The sequence below is a fragment of the Ursus americanus genome, chromosome 15 (assembly GCF_024610735.1).
Source record: "Ursus americanus isolate L20-20 chromosome 15, mUrsAme1.1.p, whole genome shotgun sequence".
Taxonomy (NCBI): Eukaryota; Metazoa; Chordata; class Mammalia; order Carnivora; family Ursidae; genus Ursus; species Ursus americanus.
Window position 1 is genome coordinate 9196124 of NC_142141.1, and position 14814 is coordinate 9210937.

Here is a 14814-nt window from a genome sequence, read left to right on the forward strand (position 1 = left end):
ATGTGACAGTTTGATTACCTTATTGGTTCTGACCAGACAAAACATTTTTTTTAAGATTTTATTTTTAAGTAATCCCTACATACAACCTGGGGCCTGAACTCACAACACCGAGATCAAGAGTCAACAGTTCCACTGGCCGAGCCAACTAGGCATCCCTGACCAGAAAATTTCTCACTGCCCAATTAAGACTACATTTCTGGGAGATGTTGAAAGTGCCATTAGGTTAGGTGTTAAGCCAGGTTTGGTGATTTGTCCTAAGTGATGCCATCTGGGCCCAACGGTTCTCTTTTTAACAAAAAATATGTGGTAGAGTGACTTGGGTCAGGGAAGACCTCTCATCTGAGTTAAAATTTTAAACAGCTAACCTGGGATTTAAGTTCTGAGAGGACAGGGACATGAATGGTCTTTTTTCACTCTTCCCTATGGCCCCAGTACTTACAGCAGCAGTCTCTAAAATTTTGCTTCTGTGTCTTATAAAAGAATTTGAAAAATTTATACTCCAACAAAGATTTTTTTAAAGTTGATACCCCAAAACTCTTGTCGCAACTTTTTTTAAAGATTTTATTATTTTTATTTTTTAAAAAGATTTTTTTAATTTATTTGAGAAAGAGAGAGAGCACAAGTAGGCAGAGTGGCAGGCAGAGGGGGAGGGAGAAGCAGGCTTCCTGCTGAGCAGGGAACCCGACGACGTGAGGCTCAATCCCAGGACCCTGGGATCGTGACCTGAGCCAAAGGCAGCTGCTCAACCGACTGAGCCACCCAGGCACCCCTAAGATTTTATTTTTCAAGTAATTTCTACACCCAACATGGGGCTCAAACTCAACAACCCTGAGATCAAGAGTTGCACACTCTACCAACTAAGCCAGCCAGGCACTCCTATCACAATTTTAAATAGTGGCAATGGCCTATTTTCTGGCTTGATGTTTCCTGTATAAGTGCTCTCAATGTATTTTCTTTTTTTTTTAAGCTTTTATTTATTTATTTGAGGGAAAGAGAGAGGGAGGGAGGGAGGGCGGGTGAGCACAGAGAGAGAAGCAGACTCCCCACTGAGCAGGGAGCCCAATGTGGGACTCGATCCCAGAACCCTGAGATCATGACCTGAGCTGAAGGTAGACGCTCAACTGACTGAGCCACCCAGGCGCCCCCCAATGTGTTTTCATCAAAACTGTTGAGCTGCAACAAACAAGCAAAGAAAAACCTGTAGTGCTGCACATTTAGCCCATCTGGAATGTTACCATATTCATGAATTGGCAAAGCCAGCTCTCTTTGTCAAATCAAATAATCCAAATCATATTTACTTATTTTTTTAACTTAAAAGTTTACCTTTATTTTTATATTTTAAGCCAAGTAGAAGTGAATATGTGTTCCTGTGACACCTTATTACTAAATTCTAAGAGAAAAGGGTAGATGGAAAGAATGAGGGATGAGTAGGTGGGTAGACAAATCAATGGATTTGATAGGTAGGTCTCCACCTTCAACATAAAGCAGGAAGTATGGGGCATCTTTTTACAAGGACCTTTTGCTTGATTCTCAAGGATTTACCTTGAGGAGAAATACATTCTTGGAGTGTACCTTGTTCAGTTCCTGTTATTTTACGTTGAGGGCAACGGGAGAGGTGTTACGCCTTTTCTTGTGGGCGGAGGAGTATAAAAGGAGAGTTGGGTAACTGCATTTGCAGGCAAATCAATTTTAGGAAAGAGGATACAAAAATTCAAGATCTGTGGATGGATTTCCCTAATGTATCCATATCCGCATACCCCTAGGAATGTCTTCCTATACCTCAAAGTGCATCCAGCCCAGTTTCCAAGACCCTTTACCTGGAGTGGTGCTTGTCACAGGGCATTGCTCAAAAACTGTTTCCTAACTGAATGAATAGGAGGATTCTAAGCAGAGAGGTATCCAGAGCAAATGACCTGAGGCAGGAGCTAAATTTATTTGAAAACACAAAAGAGGGGGATTGGATATGACCCAAGTGGAGAAATTGGCAAAAGTGAAGCATATAGGACTTTATAAATCAGAGCAGAGGTTTTATTTATTTTTTTTAAAGATTTTATTTATTTATTCGACAGAGATAGAGACAGTCAGCGAGAGAGGGAACATAAGCAGGGGGAGTGGGAGAGGAAGAAGCAGGCTCATAGCGGAGGATCCTGACGTGTGGGCTCGATCCCATAACGCCAGGATCACGCCCTGAGCCGAAGGCGGACGCTTAACCTCTGTGCCACCCAGGCACCCCCAGAGCAGAGGTTTTAAATTTGATTCTAAGCACGACGGGAGCCATCGGAGGGTTTGGATAGGGTAGTGGAGGAGTATAATTTTTTGTTTTCCAAGAGGGGTGCTTTGGGATTAATTGTATTCATGTCAAAGTCCTAACCCCTAGTACCTCAGAATGTGACTGCGTTACTGTGGTGTCTCTCCCGATTGGGTGGGGGTCTCAAAATGTGGGGCAACGATTGGGTGGGGACTGGTGGCACAGGTGGAGAAAGGATTCACCAAAGGCAGAACAAAGGAGATAGAAGTTTACTGAATGTGCCACAAGGGAGCTGCCCGCAGGACAGCAAAGGAGAGACTGTCTGCAACAAGGCAGAGGCAGTGGGTAGGGGTTGTTTTTAAAGGGGGAAGATGAGGAGGTAAAGGGATGTATGGAATTTTCTCTGTTTTGGTAACTGTGCTGGTTGTAAGTAGCTCATTGGTCTGTTGAGGCCTGTGGATATTTTGAGGTGGATCTGCCTGATGGGCCTGTCTGTATTCAGGTGGTTATGGTGGGGCCTTTTGCCTTGATCAAGTTTCCATTGCTCAAGCCTGTTGTCTAGAAGTGGCCTCTACAGTTACCCATCGATCTATCCTAGCCACTAACTCAGGAAACAAAAGGGGAGGCCCTGGAGTGCTGCTTTGGCCAACTCCTCTGTCCCAGAGACTCTCAAGGGGGCTGAACAAATCAAAAGCACAGTTCATCTCCCGGCGGGGTTTGCCCAACTTCAGGCCAAACAAAACTCAGAGGAATTCATTGCAAGAGAAGCCAGTAACTCAAGAGATGCGGGTTTGGAAAAGACAAAGGGAGAAATTTATTTTGGGTGCTGGCAATGGGGGGAGTTGGCAGGCTCAAGCTTTAACAACCAACTTCTCCACCTGCAAGATGGACACCCAGAGTTTGGTAGGGAGAGGTTCAGGGGGGTGTATGCAAGAGAGCAGATAGGGAGCACATGATCATGGGTGGGGGTTGGTATGTGTTCGGTGCCTGATCCTGGGCAGGGAAAGGGATGGAATGTGGTCTTTTAGGCATTCCGTTGCTATCAGGGCTTTTCTGGCCCAGCCATTGGAATGTTCCAGTCATTGTAAAACATCTTTGTCAATGCCTCAAGAAAGTGCGATAAGGAATAAGCACGTTGGGTTTCGGTTAGAGCATGTGTTAAGCAGTCTTGTCTGTTTCTGGTTTTAACTGTTGGGGGTCTATAGTTGCACAAAAGGGCTAGCTGACAACTGTGTTTGGAGAAAGGGGTCTAAAAGAGGTAATTAAGTTAGGGGCGCCTGGGTGCCTCAGTCGGTTAAGTGTCTGCTTCAGCTCAGGTCATGATCTCAGGGTCCGGAGATGGAGCCCCACGTCAGGCTCCCTGCTCAGCGGGGACCCTGCTTCTCCCTCTCCCTCTGCTGCTCCCCTCCATCCCCCATTTGTGCTCTCTGGCTCTATCCCTCTGTCAAATAAATCAATAAAAATCTTTTTAAAAAAAGGTAATTAATTTAAATGAGGTCTGAAGTTGGGGCCTAATCCAATCTCACCCATGTCCTTATCAAAGAAGATGAGGACACCCCCCACACACACACACCATGTGAAAACACAGGAAGAAGAATGGCATTTACAAGCCAAGGAGAAAGGGCTCAGAAATAACCAACTTGCCTGCCAACACATTCACCTCGGTCTTCCCGTCTCCAGAACTATAAGAAAATAAATTTCTGGTGTGTCACTCCCAATCTATGCTACTTTGTCATGGCAGCCCTAGCAACCGATACCCGAGGCTTTGGAGGTCCGATGCTTTCCTCAATGCAAGGTTCTACGGGAACTGGTGAGGGCGCCTACAGATCTTCTTGTGGCCAGGATGCAGTTAACGTCTCTCGGCGGCTGAGAAGTTAAGGTGTGGAGTTTGTGTGCCTTGCTTTGTGTAACAAAGGCTATAGCTAAGTGGGGTCTTGGTAGCCAAAACAAACCAACCAACCAACCAACCCAGGCCTTTGGTTTCGTCTCCAGATTCCCAGATTCCAAGTTGGAAATTGCTGGTGGAAGTTCTCCATTTGTTTGAAATCAGTCCGTAGTCCCATTCTTTGGGCCTGCACATTTAGTTCTTTCCACACTCTGATGATGATTAGTGTGGCTCTGGGCAAACAAGAGGCCTAGCTAAAAGAAATGGGGTTCTTTAAATCCAGGGAGGTGAGCCTGCCGCGTTCTGGCACACCTTTTCTTTCTTTCTTTTTTAATATTTTATTTGAGAGAGTTCACGCACAAGCATGGGGAGGAACAGAGAAAGATGGAGAAGGAAACTCCCCGTTGAGCAGGAAGCCCAACATGGGGTTCTATCCTAGGACCCTGAGATCATGACCTGTGCCAAAGGCAGACACTTAACCAACTGAGCCACCCAGGCGCCCCCAAACCTTCTAAGAATGATAGTCCCAGAAGTTGTAAATATCTAGTGAAACGGCAAAATCTTACTAAAATCAACCTAGAATTATAATGGCCATTATGGGGAATGGTCCAATTAGAGAAGATCATCTCCAGAAGGTTCCAAATCTCCAAAATAGTTTTGAGAGATTCCTCGCCAAAAGAATGAAGAATTAAGGAGAGGAAAGTTACCTACAACAGGAGACTAGGAGACTGATGTATGAGACTGACATTAACTCCTCCTGCTCCTGTCTATCCTCCTTCACTCGAGTGCGCCTTCTGGTAATCCTCTGTCTGAATTGCCTTTCTCCTTGGAAGAGGGTTACTAAAATGGTTACTTTTTAACAGAAGACCACCTGAGGCTACATGCAATCCTTTTCAGGTATCTTTCTTTCACTCCTTGGTCACGCCAAAAGAATTTCTTAAATCCAGGGAGAATCCTCAAATTTTTTGTAAACAGATTACCTCCTGAGCCCAGTCTAGAGAGAGAGAGGAAACTAAAATTTCATGTTGTTGCTTCCTTTTCAAATCCAATCTAATTGGTTATTGATCCTTTCTCTCTCAGGAATAGCTATTGCCTCCTTGCTTATCTCATTTCACATCCTAAGGACTTGGCTTTCTGCCTGCCTGGGACACGTAGGTTGCAGGTCCTTTCTCTGGCTGTATTTGGGAGTGACTCTAGATCTTAAGAAGATAGTATCGTTTGCACCCTCTTTGAGGACACCTCTTGGGTCCATGAAGTCATTTAATACTGCCAGAAATATTTACTGTTTGTCCTGGCTGAATCCTGACAAGATATTCGAAAGAATTTAATGACTCTATGATCAGAAATCTGGCCAGATTGGAAGGTGATTCGGAGCCTGCTAGGAATTTCTTTAGGCATTCGGCTCTAAGTTAAATGTCCCCAGAGGGAAAGGAAAGCACCCTCACTGAGGTGAATGGGTCTGTCAGTCCTTGATATCATGTAGTGGCAACCCAGTTCTTTGAGGAATTACAAACAGCTGTCCTTATTTTACAAGTCTAGTCTTTACAGGACCAGAGGTGTGGTTCCAGAAACAATTCCAAGTTCACCAGTCCTTTTTTCTAATCCCCAAATTTCCCTTATTTATCTCAAAAGACTTGTAAGTATTATAAAAACTCTGTCCTTAGGTGAACAAAAGTCCTAGGAGAAGCTTGCTTTTCCCCCCAACCCCCATGTACCCATTATATCTTTGACATATAAATAGTGTACCTAGAACTCTTTTTTTTTTTAAGATTTTTTATTTATTTATTCGACAGTGATAGAGACAGCCAGCGAGAGAGGGAACACAAGCAGGGGGAGTGGGAGAGGAAGAAGCAGGCTCATAGCGGAAGAGCCTGATGTGGGGCTCGATCCCGGAATGCCAGGATCACGCTGGAATCACGCCCTGAGCCGAAGGCAGACGCTTAACCGCTGTGCCACCCAGGCGCCCCTAGAACTCTTATCTAAATCATCTCTTGGATATGCAAACTAGGGGGCAGTAATTCCTATCAAAAGAAAAAAAGGGGGGAGGGGGAGGAGGAAGTCATTTGGAACTTGACCTGTCAAGGGCAAATACAAACCTTTAAGTGTCTTTTCCACAAGTACTTTACAAAATTTTAGCTATCTAGACAGGTAAACTTAATCTATTCCATCTGCCAGTAAACAAGCTTAAATCCAGTTTGTAACTGGTAAGTTTGTATTAGCCTATCTATTTTATGACAGTAATTTAAACACAGACTTTTGCAGTGCGTCTGGGTGGCTCCGTTGGTTAAGTGGCTGCCTTCGGGCCTGGTCATGACCCCCGGGTCCTGGTATTGAGACCCGCATTGAGCCCCACATCAGGCTCCTTGCTCAGCAGGGAACCTGTTTCTTCCTCTCGCTCTGCCTGCCGCTCCCCCTGCTTGTGCTCTCTCTCTCTCTCTGTCTCTCCCTCTCTGACAAATAAATAAAAACAAAATCTTTAAAAACAAAACAAAAAACAGACTTTTGCCATCCTGATGTCCTCGTACCGTGGCAACAGTCTGCTCCTGAATCAGAGAAATTAAGATGGATAAACAGTGGCTGTGTATTAACAGCTGGGGCTATTGGGAATCCAAGATGCTTCTTCCCTGCTACCTGACAAACTCCATTTTTCAGTGTTTGCATTCCTTCACCCACCACAGTACATTTAAGATAACTTGAATTATAAACAGACCTTGGCAGGGAGACTTCTATAAAACTGCGAAAACAGAGAACCCGAAATGTCTGATCTGTTAGGCCCATAATCCTGGAAAACCTATTTTTATTCCCAGAGGCCTCATCCTCCTCTGTCTGGACCCTTTGAACATCTGCAGCTGGACTTCATTCAGCTGTCACGTAGTAGGGGTTATCAATATGTTCCTGTATGGATGTTTTCTGGATGGGTTGGAGCCTGTACAGTGGCAAAGAAACTGAGAGAATGTGTTTCCCACTTGGGGTACCCAAGTGGCACCCACTTGGCACCCATCGAGGCACCCATGTCACTGGACAAATCATATGAGCCTTAATGAAAATCTTGCGCACTTCTTGGAATTAACACTGTTTTATCATCCTCAGTCATCGGGCAAGGATGAGAGAACTAGTGGTGTTACCAAACCATCACAGCCACTAACTCAGGAAATGAACAGGAAAACCCCGGCACTGCTACCACCTGCCTTATCCCAGGGAACCCCGAGGGGGCCGGACAAATCAAAGCCCAGCTCCTGGCTGGGTTTACCAACACTGTTGCTGAACAAACTCAGATAAACTCATTGCAAGAGAAGCCTGTTAACTCGAGAGACGAGGGCTGTAAAAGAGAAAGGGAGTAACTAATTTCGGGGGTGGCATCCAGGGGAGGTAGCGAGTTCAATCCTGAACCACCGACCTCTCTCTTGACAAGATGGACACCTACAGTTTCATAGGAACAGGTTCAGGGGCTAAATGCAAGAGAGCAGGTAGGGAGCACGTGATCACAGGTTGAGGTCTGTCGGTGTTCAGCCTGTGACCACCGGCAGGATGTGGTCTTCTAGACATTCCATTGCTATCAGGGCTTTTCTGCTCTGGTGATTGGAATGTTGCAGCCATTGTCAAAGCCTTAAGAAAGTGCGATAAGGAATAACTATTGTGGTCCAGTGTTGAGCAAAAGGACTCACTGACAATGGGACCCTCAAACTTAAAAAATTCTAAACTTGCCAAACCTACTGGACTTTTCCGACTCAAGGTATTGCCTTTGGTCTTGCTGACTATTTGAAGTTCCCCATTCTGGAAACAAACTCACCCTGCATGAAGGTCCCTGGCAGACCAGTGTCTGTTGGCATACAACCTTCTGGGGATCCCTTGTTATCTCATGCTGGTATGACCCGCTCAGTTGGGTAAGCGTCTCCTTTCAGCTCGGGGGAGCCTGCTTCTCCTTCTCCCTCTGCCTGCTGCTCCCCCTGCTTGTGCTCTCTCTCTGTCAAATAAATAAAATGTTAAAAAAAAAAAAAAAAGAAGCCTTCTTGGATCCCAATTCAAAGGATCCTGTTGGTCATGAGGGCTTTACCTCCATTTTGACATCAAACTTTTTTTTCACTTATCAAAAACTAATTTATTTTTTTAATTTAAATTCAATTAATTAACATATAATGTATTATTGGTTTCAGAAGTATAGGTCTGTGATTCATCAGTCTTATATAATACCCAGTGCTCATTATATCACATGCCCTCCTCAATGCCCATCACCCAGTTCCCCATCCTTCCAACCCCCTCCCCTCCAGCAACCCTCAATGTTTTCCTATGATTAAGAGTCTCTTATGGGTTGTCTCTCTCTCTCTGGTTTTGTCTTGTTTCATTTTTTCGTCTCTTCCCTTATGATCCTCTATGCTGTTTCTTAAATTCCACACGTCAGTGAGATATGATCATTGTCTTTCTCTGATTGACTTATTTCGCTTGGCATAATACCCTTTAGTTCCATCCACGTCATTGCAAATGGCAAGGTTTCATTTTTTTGATGGCTGAGTAATATTCCATTGTCTACATATACCACACCTTCTTTATCCATTCATCTGTCAATGGACATCTGGGCTCTTTCCATAGTTTGCCTGTTGTGGACATTGCTGCTATAAATATTGGGGTGAAGGTGCCCCTTCAGATCACTAAATTTGTATCTTTGGGGTAAATACCCAGTAGTGCAATTGCTGTTGACCTCAAACTTTCTTTTCTTTTTTTTTAATAATAATTTTTTATTATGTTATGTTAGTCACCATACAGTACATCCTTAGTTTTTGATGTAAAGTTCCATGATTCATTATTTGCATATAACACCCAGTACACCATGCAATACATGGCCTCCTTAATACCCATCAGCGGCCTATCCCAGTCCCCCACCCCCCTCCCCTCCAATGCCCTCAGTTTGTTTCCTAGAGTCCATAGTCTCTCATGATTCATTCCCCCTTCTCTTTACCCCCCTTCATTCTTCCCTTCCTTCTCCTACCAATCTTCCTATTTCTTATGTTCCATAAATGAGTGAAACCATATGATACTTGTCTTTCTCTGCTTGACTTATTTCACTTAGCATAATCTCCTCCAGTCCTGTCCATGTTGCTGCAAATGTTGGGTAATCGTTCTTCCTGATGGCTGAGTAATATTCCATTGTATATATGGACCACATCTTGTTAATCCAGTCATCTGTTGAACGGCATCTTGGCTCCTTCCACAATTTAGCTATTGTGGACAATGCTGCTATTAACATTGGGGTGCATATGGCCCTTCTCTTCACTACATCTATATCTTTGGGGTAAATACCCAGTAGTGCAATGGCTGGATCATAGGGTAGCTCAATTTTTAACTTTTTAAGGGACCTCCACACTGTTTTCCAAAGCGGCTTTACCAACTTGCATTCCCAACAGTGTAAGAGGGATCCCCCTTCTCCACATCCTCTCCAACATTTGTTGTCTTGCCTTGTCAATTTTTGCCATTCTAACTGGCGTAAGGTGGTATCTCAATGTGGTTTTGATTTGAATTTCCCTGATGGCTAATGATTTTGAACATTTTTTCATGTGTCTGTTAGTCATTTGTATGTCTTCATTGGAAGAGTGTCTGTTCATATCTTCTGCCCATTTTTTGATTTGATTGTTTCTCGTGTATTGAGTTTGAGAAGTTCTTTGTAGATCTTGGATACCTGTCTTTTATCTATAGTTTGCAAATATCTTCTCCCATTCTGTGGGCTGCCTCTTAGTTTTTTTGACTGTTTCCTTGGCTGTGCAGAAGCTTTTTATCTTGATGAAGTCCCACAAGTTCATTTTTTTTGTTTCTCTTGCCTTTGGAGACGTGTCATGAAAGAAGTTGCTGTGGCCGATGTTGAAGGGGTTACAGCCTATGTTCTCCTCTATGATTCTGATGGATTCCTGTCTCACATCAAGGTCTTTCATCCATTTGGAGTTTATCTTTGTGTATGGTGTGAGAGAGTTGACCTCAAGCTTTCTAATTGATCAAGTTCTTTCCAGCTTTTTTGTTAACTCAGGCAAAAGACCCTATAGGCAAAGCATCCTGGGATGGGAACCAAAACTACCCATCAATCAGTAAGGACTGCCCTGAGCCAGCATGACTCTGCCTGTGAGGGACTTGACCTTCACTGCCCACCTGCACACACCCACCAACCTTTGTTCTATAATTTCTTTATATAAACCTGGAAGTATTTTCAGCACTTTAAAGACAGTCTTTGAACTCTAGCCTGCTGTCTTCTGGTGTTGGCTCACTGAAATAAATTCCTTTCTTGTTTCACCACCACTTGTCTCTCTGCCTTTGGATTTTGTCAGCGGCAAGGGTCAGACATGTTCTGTTTGGGACCCCCGGAGTCAGGTGCTCTTGCACCCCTGTGCCCCAGCAGCAGTGCCAGTCTTAAACCTAGTGACTAGATATTCTGGAAATGTATAAGAGGAAGATGGCTCTGGAGCCGTTGGAAGGTACCTTACCAAGTGCTCTGGACGACTGACATTGCTAGAGACCTCCGCATCAATTGACGAGAAAGAGAAGTAGCTGACATCGAGATAGACTGCTTCCTGTTCATACTAAGTGAACATGAATCTTTCTCCTTTTCCTTTCCTTTACTCTGACATTCTCTTAGGAAAATAACACTCGCATCTGTATTTCCCACAACATCGCTAAGGACAGGAGACGGGTCACCTGGAATTTAGAACAATCTTTCGTTTCAGGCTTAAAGAAAATCTAACTGCCCCTAAGTTTTCACAAGCAAAATAAGAGATATCATTGGTCGACCCCCTTGAATTTACACTGCGGAGTTAGAAAGGACCTAGCAGGAGGCTTTCGGGATTCAGGATTCACTCCTTTTGGCAGGTCTCTATTTCCCTGGTTAGGGAAAAAGAAACTGAGGCTCTCATTCAAAACCTAACTCTTGAAACCACTGCATAATCTGCTACTAAAGCAGTAGTTGCCCGACAAAGATTCTTAGCCTCTCTGGCCAGAGTTGTTTTTGATAGGGTAGCTCTTGATTATCTTTTAGTGGAGCAAGGAGGTGTCTGTGCTGTGCCTAACACCACCTGCTGTATCTGGGTTAACACTTCTGGGGAAGCCGAAACTCAGTTACTGAACATCACTGAGCAAGCCACTTGGCTTAAAAGGCTGACTCCCGCAATGGGGTCTTTGATTGGTTTGGGTCTTGGGGACCATGGCTCCAAAGTACCCTCCAAATATTAGGAACTATCCTTCTTATAATCTGCCTGGTGCATTATATTCTCTCAAAAGTTTGTTTTTTGTTTTTTGTTTTTTTAAAGAGAGAGACTGTGGGACGGGAGGGGTAGAGAGGATCTTAAGCAGGCTCCAGGCCCAGCCAGGGCAGAGCCGCGGCGGCAGGGGGGGGGGCACTCAATCTCCCTGAGACTGGAACATTGGAGAAGCAACGAGAATGACCGATTTAGATTTTAAGCCTGGAGTTGTGATCTGAGCGTATCACAGGGTTAAGCAGAAAATGTCATGACCGATGGATACCACACAAAGCAAGAAGAGAAACGGCAAGAGCTTCCGAGTGGCAGCCGACAGTGGCACTAATGCCTTAAATTTTGAGCACATCTCTCAGGCTGAGAGTCTAACCAAAAGGGGGAAATTGTTAAAAAGAAAACCGCAGACCCTAAATGGTATCACTTATGCCACGTCACCAAGTTTAGACTTAATACCTAACCTAACTGCAGTTTCTATCTCCCCCAGAAATGTAGTCTTCCCGGGTAGGTCAGGAATTGTTTGGCCAGCATCAGTGAGGTAATCGGCCACACGAGCCTCTCTATCTCCCAAAGGAGGAGATAATCTGCACCGTAAGACTCCCTGCCTTCCCCAAAGGGAAGGTGATCCTGCCTGAAACAATCCTTTTCTTTTGTTAGTAATTTCTTGCCCCACCCTCCTTCCCACAAAAACCTTCCATTTTGTACAACTCCTCAGAGCACCCTGGGGCTTGCTCGATGGCGTGCCGCGGATTCATGAATCACTTCGTAAGCCAATTAGATCCTCAAATAAGCCAATTAGATCCTGCAGTTGCGTTTTGCTTGATGAGGTCAATTATTTAAAGTGGAAACTACTAGACTAGCTAGTATTAATTGTAGATTCCAGAGGATGAGGGTGACTTCTATATCTTATGTCCTGTGGTAGCTGAGTTTTTTTTTTTTTTTTTTTTTACCATGTGTGTTCTTTACTTACATAATAATAGAAAACAAATTCTAAACTAAAAAAAGTGGACGCCAAGCTCCCACACTGAGGCTGTAGCTTTCTTACCCTGGTGGTCATGAAAACTCCCTCACACAGAGTGACTTCTGCAGAGAGGGGATGGGCCTGAGGCAAGGCCCTGACCTGGAGGAGGCACGTCCTCTCCAGCCCCTGTGAAAGCCTCCACGTCCCCTCCCTGTGGTTGGAGATGGTCCTTGCCTCTCCCTCCCGCTGAGCCGTCACGGGTCTGGGTTCGGTGTCAGTTACAGCATCTCAGCGTTCTTGGGTCACAGAGTCGAAGAATGAATCTCGAGGACACAAAAGGGTGATGAGACGTGAAAGTTTATTCGGTGAAGGTGAGTACAGAAAGGAAAGACAAAAGCTCTCTAGAGTGAGAGGGGGCCCGAATGGGTTGCCACTGAGGGCTTTTACTGGCAGTCTTGTATTGAGAACTGACCAGGGAGCTTGTGGCCTTGAGATTCTTGGGCCGTCTTGGTTTGAGCGTGGACTGTTGACAACACCCTTAATGGATTACTTCTTTGAGGTCCGGTCATTTTCTGTGATTACAATGTAGCTGCCAAAAAAATATACTCCCTGACATCCAGGGCCAGATGGTCTGGTTTGTTCCCTTATCTCTGGTTTTGTATGCCTCAGCATTTCTCCACGTTTGGGATTTCTGTGAGCCTGGCCACGAGTGAGCCCAGTCAGGGGAGTCAAGGGCCTCCTATCTCTCCCTGCCTGTACCCTAACCCTTTCCTCACTCAACACCAACTTTCACACCCACGTAGCAGGAAGACAGAGAAAGTTTGGGAGGTTTGGACTGGGCAGTTTCCCCATAACCTTCCCCAGCTTGGAAAAGCTCCCTTGGGACTCTGAGGGTTAAAGGGCAGAGATGGGCATAGCTCAGCCCCAGACATCCCCCCAACCCCAACACCTCGTTGCTTCCTTCCTTCACCCACCTACTTGTTCAACTGTCACTGTTAACTAGGATGCAATGGGAAACTACTCAAGTAAGAGGGCTGAAAACGATCAGCAGAAGGGAGGAAAGGGACAAAGCAGGAAGGGAATGTGCTCTGTTTTGCAGAACCAACAGTTCCAGCCAGGGAGCTGCCCTGTGTCACCTGACAGCTCCTTCTGTGAGCCGGTCCGAGTTGGATCAGAGCTGAGAACCTGCACAGAAGCCCCCCCCACCCCGCCAAGTTGACCAGCCTGTTGAGAGGGTCAAAAACCACTGGAAAGGGGCGCCTGGGTGGCACAGCGGTTAAGCGTCTGCCTTCGGCTCAGGGCGTGATCCCGGCGTTCCGGGATCGAGCCCCACATCAGGCTCCTCCGCTATGAGCCTGCTTCTTCCTCTCCCATTCCCCCTGCTTGTGTTCCCTCTCTCGCTGGCTGTCTCTATCTCTGTCAAATAAATAAATAAAATATTAAAAAAAAAAAAAAAACCACTGGAAAATATTCACCCAGGTTTATGTTACTTAGTAGGACTAGAATTAGAACTTTGGTCTTAGCCTCATTTATTCACCAAACAATTACCCGAGGACTGCTTTGGCCCTGGGGATTAAAATAGTGAACAAGATATGAATGATGCCTGCCCTTCCATCTCCAATACCTCATGAGCGGACAGCCAAAGCCAAAAAACCCAAATAGGTAAATGCAAGTGGTAAAAAGTACTGTGAAGCTTATGTCTCCTTGTTGCTTCTGACTGGCTTCACAGATATTTTGCTTGTAAACTTAGGACTTACCATTGTCTTCTAAATAAATTTATTTAGTCCCAAGTGCCCTGGGAGGAGTCTTACTAATGGTGTAGGACAAGCTTTTAAATTTACTTATTCCCAAACAAAGTCTTAAAAAAAAAAAAAGAAAAAGAAAAAAAGGGACGCCTAGGTGGCTCAGTCAGTTAAATGTCTGCCTTCAGCTCAGGTCATGATCCCAAGGTCCTGGGATCGAGTCCCATGTTGGGCTCCCTGCTCAGCGGGAAGTCTGCTTCTCCCTCTCAAATGAATAAATAAAATCTTTAAGAAAAAAAAAATTTACTTATTCCCAGAAGCATCTAGAATATAACTAGAATATACTCCCCTGATAGAACATAACAACTTCCCTACCATTCATTAACAACTTAAAACTATTTGTTCAGTAACTAAGGTGTATTATCTCCCCGAATCTTCATGCCACTTGGTGAAGGTAGCGAACATGCTAAGAAGAAATGTCTGAGAGGCAATGTACAGTTTCGTGTGGAGCTCTGATCGTGCATTTCGAAGCTGTAGGCAGTACTGAACCTACAGATACACTCATACACGTGTGAAAGGATGGATGTCCAAAGACCAGTTAGACCCTGTAAAAGCAAGAGATTGGCTACAACATCAAAGTCCACCAATTAATTTATGGTACACCACTCAGTGGAATAGTACACCGTGGTTAAAAAGAATGAAGTTGTTTGGGGCGCCTGGGGGGCTCAGTCAGTTAAGTGTCTGCCTTTGGC